This window comes from Rhamphochromis sp. 'chilingali', assembly GCF_963969265.1.
Source record: "Rhamphochromis sp. 'chilingali' genome assembly, chromosome: 4".
Classification (NCBI taxonomy): domain Eukaryota; kingdom Metazoa; phylum Chordata; class Actinopteri; order Cichliformes; family Cichlidae; genus Rhamphochromis; species Rhamphochromis sp. 'chilingali'.
In genome coordinates, this window is record NC_137948.1 from 38,791,244 (window position 1) to 38,805,968 (window position 14,725).

Here is a 14,725-nt window from a genome sequence, read left to right on the forward strand (position 1 = left end):
ATGGCTGAGGAAAGCTACATTACACCAGGGCCTGTGCTGCTGGTTGATGACATCAAAAGCAAACCAGGGCCTGTGCTGCAGGCAGATGACGTCCAAAGCACACCAGGGCCTGATCTGTTAGCTGATGCCATCTGCAGTAAACCATGGCCTGTGCTGCAGGCTGAATCCATCTACAGTACACAAGGGACTGAGCTGCTGTTGGTAGAGGCTATTATTGTTATTGTATATTTTACACGTTTGTATGGGATATTGTATTCGTTTTAAATGTTATATACCAATGTGGTATGTGACTTTTGTTGCCATGATGCCAGGTCTCTCTGGGAAATGAGATTTTTAATCTCAATGAGATTTGTTACCTGGATAAATAAAGGATTAATTAAAAAAAAAAAACTACATTACACCAGGGCCTGTGCTTCTGTTGCTAGAGGCCATCTACAGCACAGTAGGGCCTGTGCTGCTGGCTGATGCTATCTACATCAAGAATAAAGTTACGTTGAATCCAAGCACACCATTGTTTTTCTTGTGACATTACCAATAAGTGTGATGTGTCACATGGCCCTCTTCCTATTGAAGAAACAAAAGTTGTATCCAAGATGGCCGACTTCTAAATGGCCACCATGGTCACCACCCATCTTGAGGAGTTTGCCCCCTCACATATACTAATGTGCCATAAACAGGACTTTAATATCACCAACCATTCCCATTTTATTATGGTGTATCCATATAAATGGCCCATCCTGTATACTGAGTGCAATGTACATACCTAAGATCAATATATTCCTTTCAATAGTAACCTCTCTTCAGCAATAAATGCTGGTGTGTTTTATTTTTTCCATTTTTGTGTGTGATGTGAGAATTATTAGAGGTTTCAATTGTTTTTCTTTCACTTGCTCTTTCTGATTCTGAAGGAAAGTATATTTTGAGGGATTCTAAGTGTGTGAATGTTGTGAGTACTGGGTTTGAATGATTCTGTGCGAGTCGTACTAAATAATAAATAAATAATAATCACACTACACGGGTTCATAGCAGAGTGTGTGAACAGAGGAAGTCTGAGAGAAAAGTGTGTGTGGGACGGCGAAGTTTAGGGAAGGATGCAAAATGCTGAGGAAACTATTGTGTGGATGATGCTACAAAACTGACCTAAAGAATGGTGATATGTGTGGAAAAACAAACAACAAAAACTGTTAATTGTCCTGAGGTCTGAAAGAGATCTGCTAAGTACGCTGAAGACTGTGATGAATGTTGGGTCTGTGTTTCCACAAGCCCCGCTAATTCTAGAGACTTATTCATCATGAAGAAAACAAGACAGTCGATCGATCGATTATTTGCGCAAGGGAGGCCTCGTCTGTGTCCACCACGAAAATGACCCCCAGATCTGACCTCCTCCTGCTACCTTTTATTGAGAGACAGTTCACACAAAACACGTCAGAACAAAGCCACGCCCCCTTGGTTCTAAGACAAAGTATTTTATGTATATGTGTGAACTTCTGTAAGAATGTGTGTGTGTGTGTGTGTGTGTGTGTGTGTGTGTGTGTGTGTGTGTGTGTGTGTGTGTGTCAGACCTCCTGCTGACCAAAGGGTCGTAAACCCAGGAAGCTTACATCAAAAGAAACAGATCTTTCAGATAGGATGTATCTACAATAAAACCTCCCCCAGCACAGAGTGGTTGGAGAGGTGGTCAGGATCAAAGGAATGGCTTTGAGCCTACTGCTTGAACTAAGACTGTACAAATTTAAGAAACACAATGGCAACATTCAACAAAGAACTTAGTATATTTAAAAGTGTGTGTGTGTGTGTGTGTGTGAAATAAGGGTGCATTGTTTTTAGATCAAGACTTAGCAGAATTACAGAGGGTTTATAGACTGTAAATACAAAAAATAAGAGTTTGATTATCCTGAAGAAACAGGAAGGAGAGAAACAGAAAATATGAGTCTGTGTGGCTGTGTGTGTGACAGGAAGTAGTGTGTGTGACAGGAACTTTGCATGCCCATAAAAGGAAACTGGCTGATGTGTGTAGTGTGAGACCAGGGAGAAAGACTTAGAAGGATTGTCTTAAGAAAAAGTAATAAAAAAGGATATTAATCACATGTTTTAGTGTGTCAGTACAGGTGGACTCTTCTCAACCTGAAAACATGAGTACAGCGCAAAAGGATAGATTAACAGAATTGCGATGAAAACAGGCCAGTCTTTGGCTTAAAATTTTTTACAGCTTGACCTCTCATTCTGTCCCAATCCTGAGAAGAAGCTTAAAGGACAGACAATCTCCCGATGAAGACAGACAGAACACCGTGTACTTGAATAATTAACAGCAGGCAAAAAGACAGTGCAACTGAACTATTACACTGACGACTCCAGCAGCAGCATGTAAGGAAGCACGTGATGCAACATGCACTGTGAATTACAGGTTGGTAAGAACAGTGGGATAAATAACTGTTGGAAAGCACTGGACACTGATTTTCAGATTTGCCATGTGAGTGAGAGGTCAAGCCCGGACGAGTTCGAGTGAGAGAGTACAGGATATGACTGGATTGACAATGGTGACTGAATTCGTGGAGGTTTAGAATTGTCCACCACATCACAACAAAGAGGTAAAAAAAAAAAAAAAGAAGAAGGTAAAAATAATGAGAGGAACTAACTAACAATTACATTAATGAATAGAAAACACACATACACAAATTGTTACATGTGAAATTATTTTTTGGAAAGAATCAGAAGTGAGACAGTTTGAATCCACAGCTCAGTGTAAAGATGCATGAATTAAACCTTATTATAAAATACATATGCAATGAAGAAACTCAACATTACACTCAACATTAATATGAACACATAACATAAATGCAATGAAGACACGCTTACACTTATATACATGACATGAATTGTTATTTCTGGCGGGTGGGAGAGAAGTGGGTCGGTTAAGCACTGATGATAATAATGAAAATGTCTCAGTTTTGTTATTTTCAGGCGCAAAGCAGACCTGGACCAATTTTCCACATGCAGCGGTCGGAAGAAATTTATAGGTGAACATCACTGGTGTCACTAATTCTGACATGAGAGCTCTCACTCCTGGCTGAAGACAAGGAATGCTGTTATTTAAGGTGGGAAATCAAAATTTAGGTTAGCAACCTTGGGGAAGAGAAAACTGTCTGATTAAGTGGGAAAATTGTGAAGGAGTCTGAAACACTGCAAAAGCAACATATACAAAATCACACACACAAACAGAAAATGCATTAACCTTAAGAGAGCTCATGAAGATTAATGCACAGACATTGATTAAACCTGGCTAAGAACACAAACATATGCAATGAAAATCAGCTTGCTACTTTCATAAGTATTAGAATAGTGTGAAGTTAACACACTTAAAGCTTGAAGTTGAGGAATAACTCAGGGAGTTCCATGACAATGAAGTGATTTATGTGAAAAGGAAAATGTCTCCAGCTTGGGAAAGGGTGAAATTGCAGATCACCCGAAGCCCTTGCTGGATACAAAATGAAATATAAATAAAATATTATAATAAACTATTGTATATTAGTAGTATAGTAGTATATTGTAATATACTAATAAAATATTGTAATGTCCCATTGCTGTTATATAAAAAGATAATAACATTAATAATGACATAATATTAATACGAAGAGGCACCTTAGTCAGTTATGATGTGAGGTTAAGCTTAAGGTTGCTCAAGCCTGTAGAATTGCAGAGAGACCATTTTGGATTCATCAGAGTCACTGCAAGGAAGTGGAGCTTGAAGCCCAGACTGTCACGGTCGCAGTGGCAGACCGTGTGGAGAGTGTGTGGAGGACTCAGGTGCAGACACAGGCGTGGACACAAAACTGAGTTGAACGAAAAGCGAGCCTTTATTGTGGCTGAAGACAAGGAGTGCAAACAAGGCAGAAGCGCAGTGACAAAACTAAACTATAACTAAACTGGGAAAGTGATACCAGGATAAACTATGAAGACACAGGAAATCATAACTATGAATACAAAAGACTGGCTGTGACAACATGGAGGGTGGGAACACAGACGACGCGACACAGACTGCATGAAACACCGAGACTAAATACACATGAGGGATGATCAGGGGAAGTGGCCACACATGGGAGCACAGCTGACACACATGAACCTAACAACAGGACAGGAGAGGTGAAACTAAATACACTGACATTGAATACAGACTTTCAAAGTAAAACAGGAAACATGGAGATTAGACATGACATGAACTAAACATAACCACGCACACATGACTCATGACAGGTAGACGCACGAACCAGGGATACGGAGTACAGGGGAAGATGACAGAAGTGACAGCATGAACTTGACAACACAAGATACACAGACATAAACACATGAAGGGCAAGGGAGGCTTAATACAAGGGTAATATAATTACAAATGAGCTGGAATAACTTAATGAACCTAACAAACAATAAACATCAAAATAGACTAAACACAAAACACTGGGTCGCACGACCCAGGACCATGACACAGACCACTAGAGATTCACAAGTGTAAGGAGTATCTCACCGGTGTCAGTGGGTTCAGTGGTGAGGGAGGAGTGCTGATTGAGCTCAGCTAGCACTCTCATTCTCTCCAGCCACTGACCAACTTTAGGCTCACTGATGCATTTGGGTGTGACCAACCTCAAGCATGAAGTGTTCTCAGGTGGAAACTGGCGTCTTACTACTGGCAACGGCTCTGCTCATCACGCTATCCGCACTGGAAGATGGCAGAAAACAATACACGAGCCGAGAAAGGAGATGGACACATGACAACTCACATCTAACGCACATGACACAAGCACATCAGTACATCTAACCATATATGGAAAAAAAGTTACGAAGCATTCTGCATACTGATGAAAGCACTGAACTATAATCATTGTATACACAGAGTGCTTATTAAGAAGTGTGTTCTGGTTGACCACCTCAGGGAATGAGACAACACCTGAGGTTGTTGTCTCATTCCCTGAGCCAGAGGACGGCTAGAGAGGGTCAGAGCGAGGGCAGTGGACCCCTCGGCGGTGACCCCGATGTCCATGATGCCATTGATGGACATGGAAGCAGCTGAGTGGGCCGAGGAGTGACACAACACAACGTATGGTGACCTCTTGTGGTCAAGAGGTCAAGAGAGGGAATTGTGGAATTGAACAAGTTATTTTACTGCTACAGTATAATCTACAGCATTAACATTGCATTAACAATATAACAGATAGCTTTAAGATGTTTAAACATACAGGCACCATATTAACCTTTATTCCAGGTGCAGTTATAACCATTTTATACACACCTTGCAGTTTGTGCTTTTTAAAGAGTTGAAGCTCAGTCAGTTAATTGAAGGTCAGAAGCTTCGTCCGGCGCTAGGTCCAGACGATCTATTGTGCAAAGTGACTTAGAGTTATGGAAGGATTGCCTACATGCTTACAAGACACATATGCCATGTTACTCATTATTATCTTTTAGCTGTTTATATCCTTTTTATTAAGCTTTGAGTAGTGGCATTTGATTAAAGCATTTATTCAATATATTCCGTATATATAGTTTCAGTTAGATTATTACACATATGAGAGTGACTTCCGTCTGGTAAGAGGTCATGAGTTTAGTTGGCGAGGTGAGACAGAGTGCATTTGAGGTCACACACACACAGGAGGTAGACTCATATTCTAGGTAAGAGTTCAGACATATTTTGCTTGTAGCTGCATTTTGTGCCTGCATAAGTGACAGTTTGTTGTAGGACGTGCGTCTGATGTTCCAGAGATAAGCGAGAGCAAGAAGCATCTACAGGAAGCACCTGGCGTGGAGACGGAGAGAATGTTCTTTTCAAATGTGTCAAAAGTTGTCAACAGAACATTTGTGGTTTTGAAACTTATGCATGTGATGTATCTGCTTTGACGCATGAGGGGGCGTAAGAATACCCTGATGTTATAAAAACTGCTTGTGTATTGTTAGGTGGAGATCGATGCTGATTGTGTGTAGTGTTCATCTCCCCACGCGTGTGTTCATTAAAATCATTGTTTGACCCAAACTCTTCTGGACCATCATTGTTTTGTTCTCATCCTCAATATTCTGAACACGCGACAAGGGTCAGCAGTGCTAAGTTCCTGGGTGTACACCTTTCTGATGACCTGTCCTTCTCCATTAACACAACAGCAGTTATCAAAAGAGCACAAAAGTGTCTCCACTCCCTGAGGAAACACTGAAAAGGAGGACTCTCCACACTTCACCTCACAATTTTTTACTGTGGCACCATTGAAAACAGCCTGACACAAAGTTTTACATCTTGGTTTGGCAGCTGCAGCTGTCCTATGAGAAGCGACAAATCAATAGGATTGTTAAGACCGCCAGGAGGATTGTTGGTACACACACAAACACACACACGTGTATACGTATATATATATATATACATATACGTATACACTGTCACACTGCGACTGAACGGACTCACACGCAGGCTCTAGGTCTTGCCGATAGTCACACACACACACTCCGTCCACTCCTCTTCACACTCCACTTGCTCGGGTAACACAGGGGTTGGTCCAGGGAATCTGTACACAGAGACACGAAGGGATAGTAAGGCAAATCGCTGTGAAAGCACTCTAGAAGTAATTGAGCTGGGGTTACACTGACGAGGGTCGGCAACGGTCCAGCGACGAGAAACACAGAGCTGCCATCTTATAAAGGAGCTGGATCACTCGTGATGAGCCATAGGTGCGTGGGCCAAGGGCAGGAGCCCACAGGTGAGCTCCGCCCAGGCAGAGGGAGGAGGGAAAGGGGGGAAGGGAGAGAGCAGGAACAAAAAAAAGAATACAAAAACATATGTAGCCATACTGAGCCGACCGGGTAGGCACAGGGACCCTGACATACACACACACACACACACACACACACACACACACACACACACACACACACACACACATATATATATATATATATATATATTAGGGGTGCAACGATACACAAAATTCACGGTTCGGTTCGATACTTTGGTGTCACGGTTCGATATTTTTTCGATACAAAAAAAATGTTCATGCCTTTTTAATTTGTCATTTATTAAAATTATAAATATATATTTTAACTCAAAAGTACAGTTTTTAAATTTAACCCTAACCCTTGTGCGCGTTTTTTATTTTGACAGCGAATGCGCACCTGCGGACCACTTATGTGCAGGCTTGGTTATTTAGCTCGTCATATTGCAGCCACAGAAATTATTTTGTCCATGAAACCATAAAGCTGCACTTTCTTTTTGCCTTATAGTCTGATTTGTCATAACTTCTCCGTTTTGTGGTAAGCTTTTCTTTGGCTGTCACTTCTTCACCCTGACCTGTCTTGTTTGGCTCAGCAGAACTGAAATGCTTTTACACACTCACTCACATAAGCTCAGCGATCAACCTCTCACATGTTTAAGCTTGCTGCGGGAGATTTCACTTGTCATGTTTGCATAGTAAGCTAACGATTAATAAGACGATGTCAGAGGAATTGGTGCACAAATTATCATCACTCACAGATCAGTGCTGTCGCTCTCTATACACAGTTCGCACAATTGCAAAGTGAAAGCAAAAAAACAAGCGCAAATTCAAACGCGATTTCAATATGTCACATATTGACAGTGGCTCACCGATGCCAATAACATAATTACCCAGCTACATTTCTGAAAGAATGCAAAAGCATTGACATATATTTTTCCTTCCTACAATAGCCCGACGGGCAGGGTAGCCCGACTGAAAAAATCGCTAGCCCCAGGACGTCAGGCTAGCGATATTGCAAGCCCTGTATCTGATTGAGGAATCACTCATCTTTGGAAAAGAGAGTTTATTACAGAGAAATGTCTCTTTCCAAAATAAAAGCTATACTATCCGCTTCTTCTGGGCTATATTCTCAGCAGCATAAGGAGAATCATGTGCTAACAGCTGTCTAAATGACTCGGCTAAAGTTAGTAGCATGCTTGTTGTTTTTGTCTTTGCACTAGGATGATGTCAGCGTAAATGTGCAGTCATATTCGTTGTGTTCCCACTAGTGCTTTCAGGTTAATCTCGTTGAAATGACCTTAACGCCACAACACGGCAAATCTCCGTTAACGAGCTACCGCCGATCGCCCGTGCATGAGGCTAGACGGCTAACACGTTAACGAGCTAACTGCGCTAACACACTAGTTCCCACCCATGTAATTGAGCATTGCATGGCACATCCAACATACTGTTTTACTTTAGTCCATGACTCGCTTACCTTCAGGGTCATACGTCACATGAAAACCAAAATAATTCCAAACGCCAGATCTGAATGAGGGTGGGGGAGGTGCCCTGCGCTCTTCCTTCTGACTATGCTGTCTGTGTGGAGCACTCAGTGGATCTGCGCTCGACAGTGCAGCCTAGGCGGAGTATATATATATATATATATATATATATATATATATATATATATATATATATATATATATATACACATACATACATACATACATACATACATATATATATATATATATATATATATATATATATATATATATATAACCAGCTGTTCTCCACAGAACCAGCAAAGGTGTACTCTCAGTGGCAAGGGAACAATAAGAGAACAGCACCACCAAGGCTGGAGACGGAGCAATACTGGAAGAGCATATGGGAGAAGGACGCAACCCATAACGGCAATGCTCAGTGGCTAGAGGATCTGAGGGCAGACCACAGCGACCTCCCTGAACAGGGTCCAGTAACCATCACAGTGGCAGATATCCAAGAAAGGGTCTCCAGTATGAAGAGTTGGACAGCACCAGGGCCCGACATGGTTCACGCCTACTGGCTGAAGAAGCTGACTGCACTCCACGAGCGTCTGGCAGCACAAATGAACCAGCTGCTAGTTAACGAGAGACACCCGGAATGGCTAACCGAAGGCCGGACGGTCCTGATCCCCAAGGACCCCAAGAAGGGACCGGTCCCCTCCAACTACCGACCAATAACCTGCCTCAGTACTACATGGAAGCTCCTGTCAGGCATCATATCGGCTAAGATGAACAGGCACATGGGTCAATACATGAGCGGGACACAGAAAGGAATTGGCAAGAATACCAGAGGTGCAAAACACCAGCTACTGGTAGACAGAACAATCAGCCGAGACTGCAAGACCAGACTGACCAACCTGTGCACTGCCTGGATTGATTACAAGAAGGCCTATGACTCAATGCCCCACAGCTGGATACTGGAATGCCTAGAATTGTACAAGATCAATGGGACCCTAAGAGCCTTCATCAGGAACTCAATGGGGATGTGGCGTACAACACTAGAGGCCAACTCCAAGCCCATAGCACAAGTTACCATCAAGTGCGGGATCTACCAAGGAGATGCTCTGTCCCCACTGCTGTTCTGCATAGGCCTGAACCCCCTCAGTGAGATCATTAACAAGACTGGCTACGGATACCGACTACGGAACGGAGCAGTTGTCAGCCACCTCCTGTACATGGATGACATCAAGCTGTATGCCAAGAGTGAACGAGACATCGATTCACTGATCCACACTACCAGGCTATACAGCAATGACATTGGAATGTCGTTCGGACTGGAGAAGTGTAGTCGGATGGTAACAAAGAGAGGGAAGGTAGTCAGAACTGAGGGGATTGAACTACCAGAAGGCAACATTGCAGACATAGAGGACAGTTACAAGTACCTGGGGATCCCGCAGGCAAATGGGAACCATGAAGAGGCCGCTAGAAAGGCTGCAACCACCAAGTACCTGCAGAGGGTCAGGCAAGTCCTGAGGAGTCAGCTGAATGGTAAGAACAAGATCCGGGCCATCAACACATACGCCCTGCCCGTGATCAGGTACCCTGCTGGGGTAATAGGCTGGCCAAAGGAGGAGATAGAAGCCACTGACATAAAGACAAGAAAGCTCCTGACCATGCATGGAGGGTTTCACCCCAAGTCCAGCACCCTGAGGCTGTACGCTAAGCGGAAGGAAGGGGGCCGGGGACTGGTGAGTGTCAGCACCACAGTCCAGGATGAGACAAGGAACATCCAAGAATACATTGGGAAGATGGCCCCAACTGACCGAGTGCTCAGTGAATACCTCAGGCAGCAGAAACCCAAGAAAGAGGAGGGAGACGAGGAACCATCATGGAAGGACAGGCCCCTGCACGGTATGTACCACCGGCAGATAGAGGAGGTGGCTGATATCCAGAAATCCTACCAGTGGCTGGACAAAGCTGGACTGAAAGACAGCACAGAGGCACTAATCATGGCAGCACAAGAACAAGCTCTGAGTACAAGATCCATAGAGGCTGGGGTCTATCACACCAGGCAAGACCCCAGGTGCAGGCTGTGTAAAGATGCCCCAGAGACAATCCAGCACATAACAGCAGGGTGCAAGATGCTAGCAGGCAAGGCATACATGGAACGCCATAACCAAGTGGCCGGCATAGTGTACAGGAACATCTGTGCCGAGTATAACCTAGAAGTCCCGAGGTCAAAATGGGAGATGCCCCCAAGGGTGGTGGAGAATGACCGAGCTAAGATCCTGTGGGACTTCCAGATACAGACGGACAAAATGGTGGTGGCTAACCAACCGGACATAGTGGTGGTAGACAAACAGAAGAAGACGGCCGTAGTGATCGATGTAGCGGTTCCGAATGACAGCAATATCAGGAAGAAGGAACACGAGAAGCTGGAGAAATACCAAGGGCTCAGAGAAGAGCTCGAGAGGATGTGGAGGGTGAAGGTAACGGTGGTCCCCGTGGTAATCGGAGCACTAGGTGCGGTGACTCCCAAGCTAGGCGAGTGGCTCCAGCAGATCCCGGGAATAACATCGGAGATCTCTGTCCAGAAGAGCGCAGTCCTGGGAACAGCTAAGATACTGCGCAGGACCCTCAAGCTCCCAGGCCTCTGGTAGAGGACCCGAGCTTGAAGGATAAACCGCCCGCAGGGGCGTGCTGGGTGTTATATATATGTATATATATATATATATATATATATATACATACATACATACATACAGTGGGTATATATATATATATATATATATATATATATATATATACATATATGTGTCCCTTGACCACAGAGGGTTAAGGAGACTCACCTTCTTTCCATTTCCAGAGTGTAGCAACCAACCACCTGTGTGAAGTCTGAAATACCCATGATGTTGATTCAAAATGTGCTCTGGCACAATCATAGGCATTGGTTGCTACTGAAAGCAAGAAATAAAGCCGGTCTGCGCTATGGGCTAAACCATTTCTTAATGGTGGAAGGGGGGGGGGGGGGGGGGGGGGGTGTAACACAATGGAATACATTCAGTTTTAGAATTTATATTTAGTGTTAGCCATATAGATGGCTCAAAGTGTCAATGCTCTTATTTTAATAAACAACAATGTCATATGCAAAACTAGGGTGGTACTATAGGTGGCAAGAGATCATTTTAGGGTGGCCACCCCATGCCGCCCTTCTAGATCCGCCCCTACAATAAATCCCTGTACCCGTACAGCTGGAATCCCTGGAAACAGAAAGGAAGTGGACGAGCTCGGCATGGAAGCATCCGATCACCCATTTGGAGAGGAGGTGCCTCTTTTTGATCTTATTGTAAAACTTCTGTTTTCATTTTTTCCCTGTCTGCTGTTGAATGAACATCTGTTTTATAGTCCAGCGTATGCTCGTCTCTGTGTCATGACTCCCAGAAACATGATCACCCTTCAGTGGAGTTGATCTGGAAGGATTCCCATGCTGGAGGCCAGTATGGTCTGACTGGTTCTGTGTTTCATTCAGGTGGAGTGTCTCATGGACCCAGAGGACCCACCAGTTACTACTACATGTTACCCATGAAAGTTCGAGTGCAAGGACTCAAAGTGGCGCTGAGCTCCAAGATGGCTCAGGTAAGAGAAACCCCTTTGTTTCATGTGAAGAGCAAATACAGCTGCTAGTGATGTTAGAGGCTCATAACATCTGTAATAAGAGTTGTAAAACATGCAGTAACATATGACGGTGTCCACAAGCAGCTGTTTTTGTCACCCACTTATCTCAAGCGCTTATTGCTGTTGTTATGATGTCACAGAGACGATAACCCGTACAGATATCTCACACGTGTGAATACAGAAGCCGCACCCACCTATTGTTCAGACCCTTTGTTTGCAGTGGTTAGCCACTTAGAAGAAAGTTTGCTTAAAGAGGGGAGGAGATAAATCCACTTGTTTTAAATGGAGAATTTCTTCACCCTTTATGTTCTCATATCATTTCTTGAGAGTATTTGGTTTGTAGCAGATTGGTGACAGTGACGAACTTGTAAGAAAGAAAGAAAATCCTTTCTTTATCTGTGACACTATAATTAGAGCACATAACAAATGTGAGAATAGGATACACGATGACTTTAACTACATTATTACGTATCCGTAATATTTCTTGACAGCTGAATACTTTCCCCCCTTTTGAACTGCTAGCTGACAAAGGATGATCTTCACATTGTGAACTCCCGGCCCAGACGGTGTGTCTCCTGCCACCCTCAGACACTGTGCAAACGAGCTGGCCCCAGTGTTTTCTGGCATCTTCAACTCCTCACTGCAGGCATGTCATGTGCCTGCCTGCTTCAAGTCCTCTACCATAATCCCTGTCCCCAAGAAACCTAGGATCACTGGACTAAATGACTACAGACCCGTGGCTCTGACATCTGTGGTCATGAAGTCATTTGAGCGCCTAGTTCTCTCCCATCTCAAGACCCTCACGGCCCCCCTCCTGGACCCCCTGCAGTTTGCATATAGAGCCAACAGGTCTGTAGACGACGCCATCAACATGGCCCTACACTTCATCCTGCAGCATCTGGACTCCCCAGGAACCTACGCCAGGATCCTGTTTGTGGACTTCAGCTCTGCCTTCAACACCATCCTTCCAGACCATCTCCGAGGCAAGCTTTCCCAGATGAATGTGCCTGATCCCATCTGCCGGTGGATCACTGACTTCCTGACGGACAGGAAGCAGCACGTGAGGCTGGGGAAGAATGTCTCGGACTCCCGGACCATCAGCACCGGCTCCCCTCAGGGCTGTGTTCTTTCTCCTCTGCTCTTCTCCCTGTACACCAACTGCTGCACCTCCACCCACCAGTCTGTCAAGCTAATCAAGTTCGCAGATGACACCACCGTCATTGGGCTCATCTCTGACGGGGATGAGTCTGCCTACAGGAGGGAGGTTGAACGTCTGGTGTCCTGGTGCAGCCACAACAACCTGGTGCTGAATGCCCAGAAGACAGTGGAGATTATTGTGGACTTCAGGAAGCACACAGCCCCACTCCCCCCCCATCATCCTGACTGACACCCCCATCACCTCTGTGGACTCATTCCGCTTCCTGGGTACCACCATCACCCAGGACCTGAAGTGGGAGCCCACCATCACCTCCGTCATCAAGAAAGCCCAGCAGAGGATGTACTTCCTGAGGCAGCTGAAGAAATTCAACCTGCCAACACGGACGATGATGCAATTCTACACTGCAATCATCGAGTCCATCCTCACCTCCTCCATCACCGTGTGGTACGCTGGAGCCACTATCAGGGACAAACAGAGACTGCAGCGTGTTGTGCGCTCTGCTGAGAAGGTGATTGGCTGCAGACTCCCATCTCTGCAGGACCTGTACACCTCCAGGACACTGCGGCGTGCAGCCCGGATCTCAGCTGACCCTTCTCACCCTGGACACAGTCTGTTTGACCTGCTCCCCTCAGGCAGGAGGCTCCGGTCCATTCGCACCAGAACCTCTCGCCACAAGAACAGTTTCTTCCCCTCTGCTGTTGGACACATGAACAATAACCACATGACTGTCCCCGCCACTAACACATGACCCTACGCTGTGTCACTGCATCATTTCATGTCTGGCACTGATCACCACCTGCACTCATGTATATATCTTTCTACGTAGCACTCTTAATTCTTATTCTCATGTATATATCTCATGTATATCTCATGCACATATCTTTCTTTCTACATAGCACTTTAATTCTATTGTTTGCACTGAAGCACCGCAGCAAATTCCTAATGTTGTAAACCTCAACATCTGGCAATAAACCCATTCTGATTCTGAACATCCCCACACCAGACTCTCAGTACCTGCTTGACCTCATCAGACACAGGGGAGAGTCTGTGTTAATAGTGGATGTGTGAGTATCTTTAGCAGCACTTCTGTACAAATGCGAAGGCGGTCACACTTTTTCTCCTCTCCTCCTTACCCTTATCTTCCTTGCTTAGCCTCTTGTATCCTTGTCTTGTCTCGTGTGTATTACTTTCCCTCGAACAATCTCTCACTGTCGTTCTCTAAAACCTAAAAGAGAATTATGGATTTGATCAACTGGTCTCTGAATGCTATTGACACCCTTTTCTCAACGAGAAGTCTGGGCTCGGGAGAGCCCGAGTGCCCTGGAGGGACTTTCCCTGCCAGATACACGATGTCCTGACAGTCCTGGCGGGACTGTCGATCGAGGACGCTGAAGATACCTACCTATTCGGAACCATGATAACAGGGTTCTTGCTGATCGGAGCTGGCTTGGCCCTGACTTATCAGAGAAATAAGAGAGCGGAACCAGCTGTTCAAACCCCCCCAAGGCTGACTGCTGGAATTGAAGCGATGGGACGAGGCGCGACCTCTCACAACGAACGCAGCATGGTTAACACCTTGGAGACACTTACGGCTGCCGTGAAGACTCAAAATAACAACATTGAGCGTATGATGGGATACATCAGAGAGAGGCCTGCTCAAAATGACACCCTTGAGCGAAAGTTGT

At 44.8% G+C, this 14,725-nt stretch overlaps 1 pseudogene across 1 annotated transcript in view; it reads left to right on the top strand.

Moving 5' to 3' along the window:
* LOC308395038 (large ribosomal subunit protein uL4m-like) overlaps positions 1-14,725 on the top strand; it is a 17,857-nt pseudogene continuing 3,132 nt past the window's right edge. The window contains exons 1-5 of the transcript XR_013974794.1: positions 1-201; positions 11,423-11,531; positions 11,736-11,842; positions 12,413-12,574; positions 14,010-14,104. The product of XR_013974794.1 is annotated as a large ribosomal subunit protein uL4m-like (transcript). The remainder of the gene's footprint in view (positions 202-11,422; positions 11,532-11,735; positions 11,843-12,412; positions 12,575-14,009; positions 14,105-14,725) is intronic.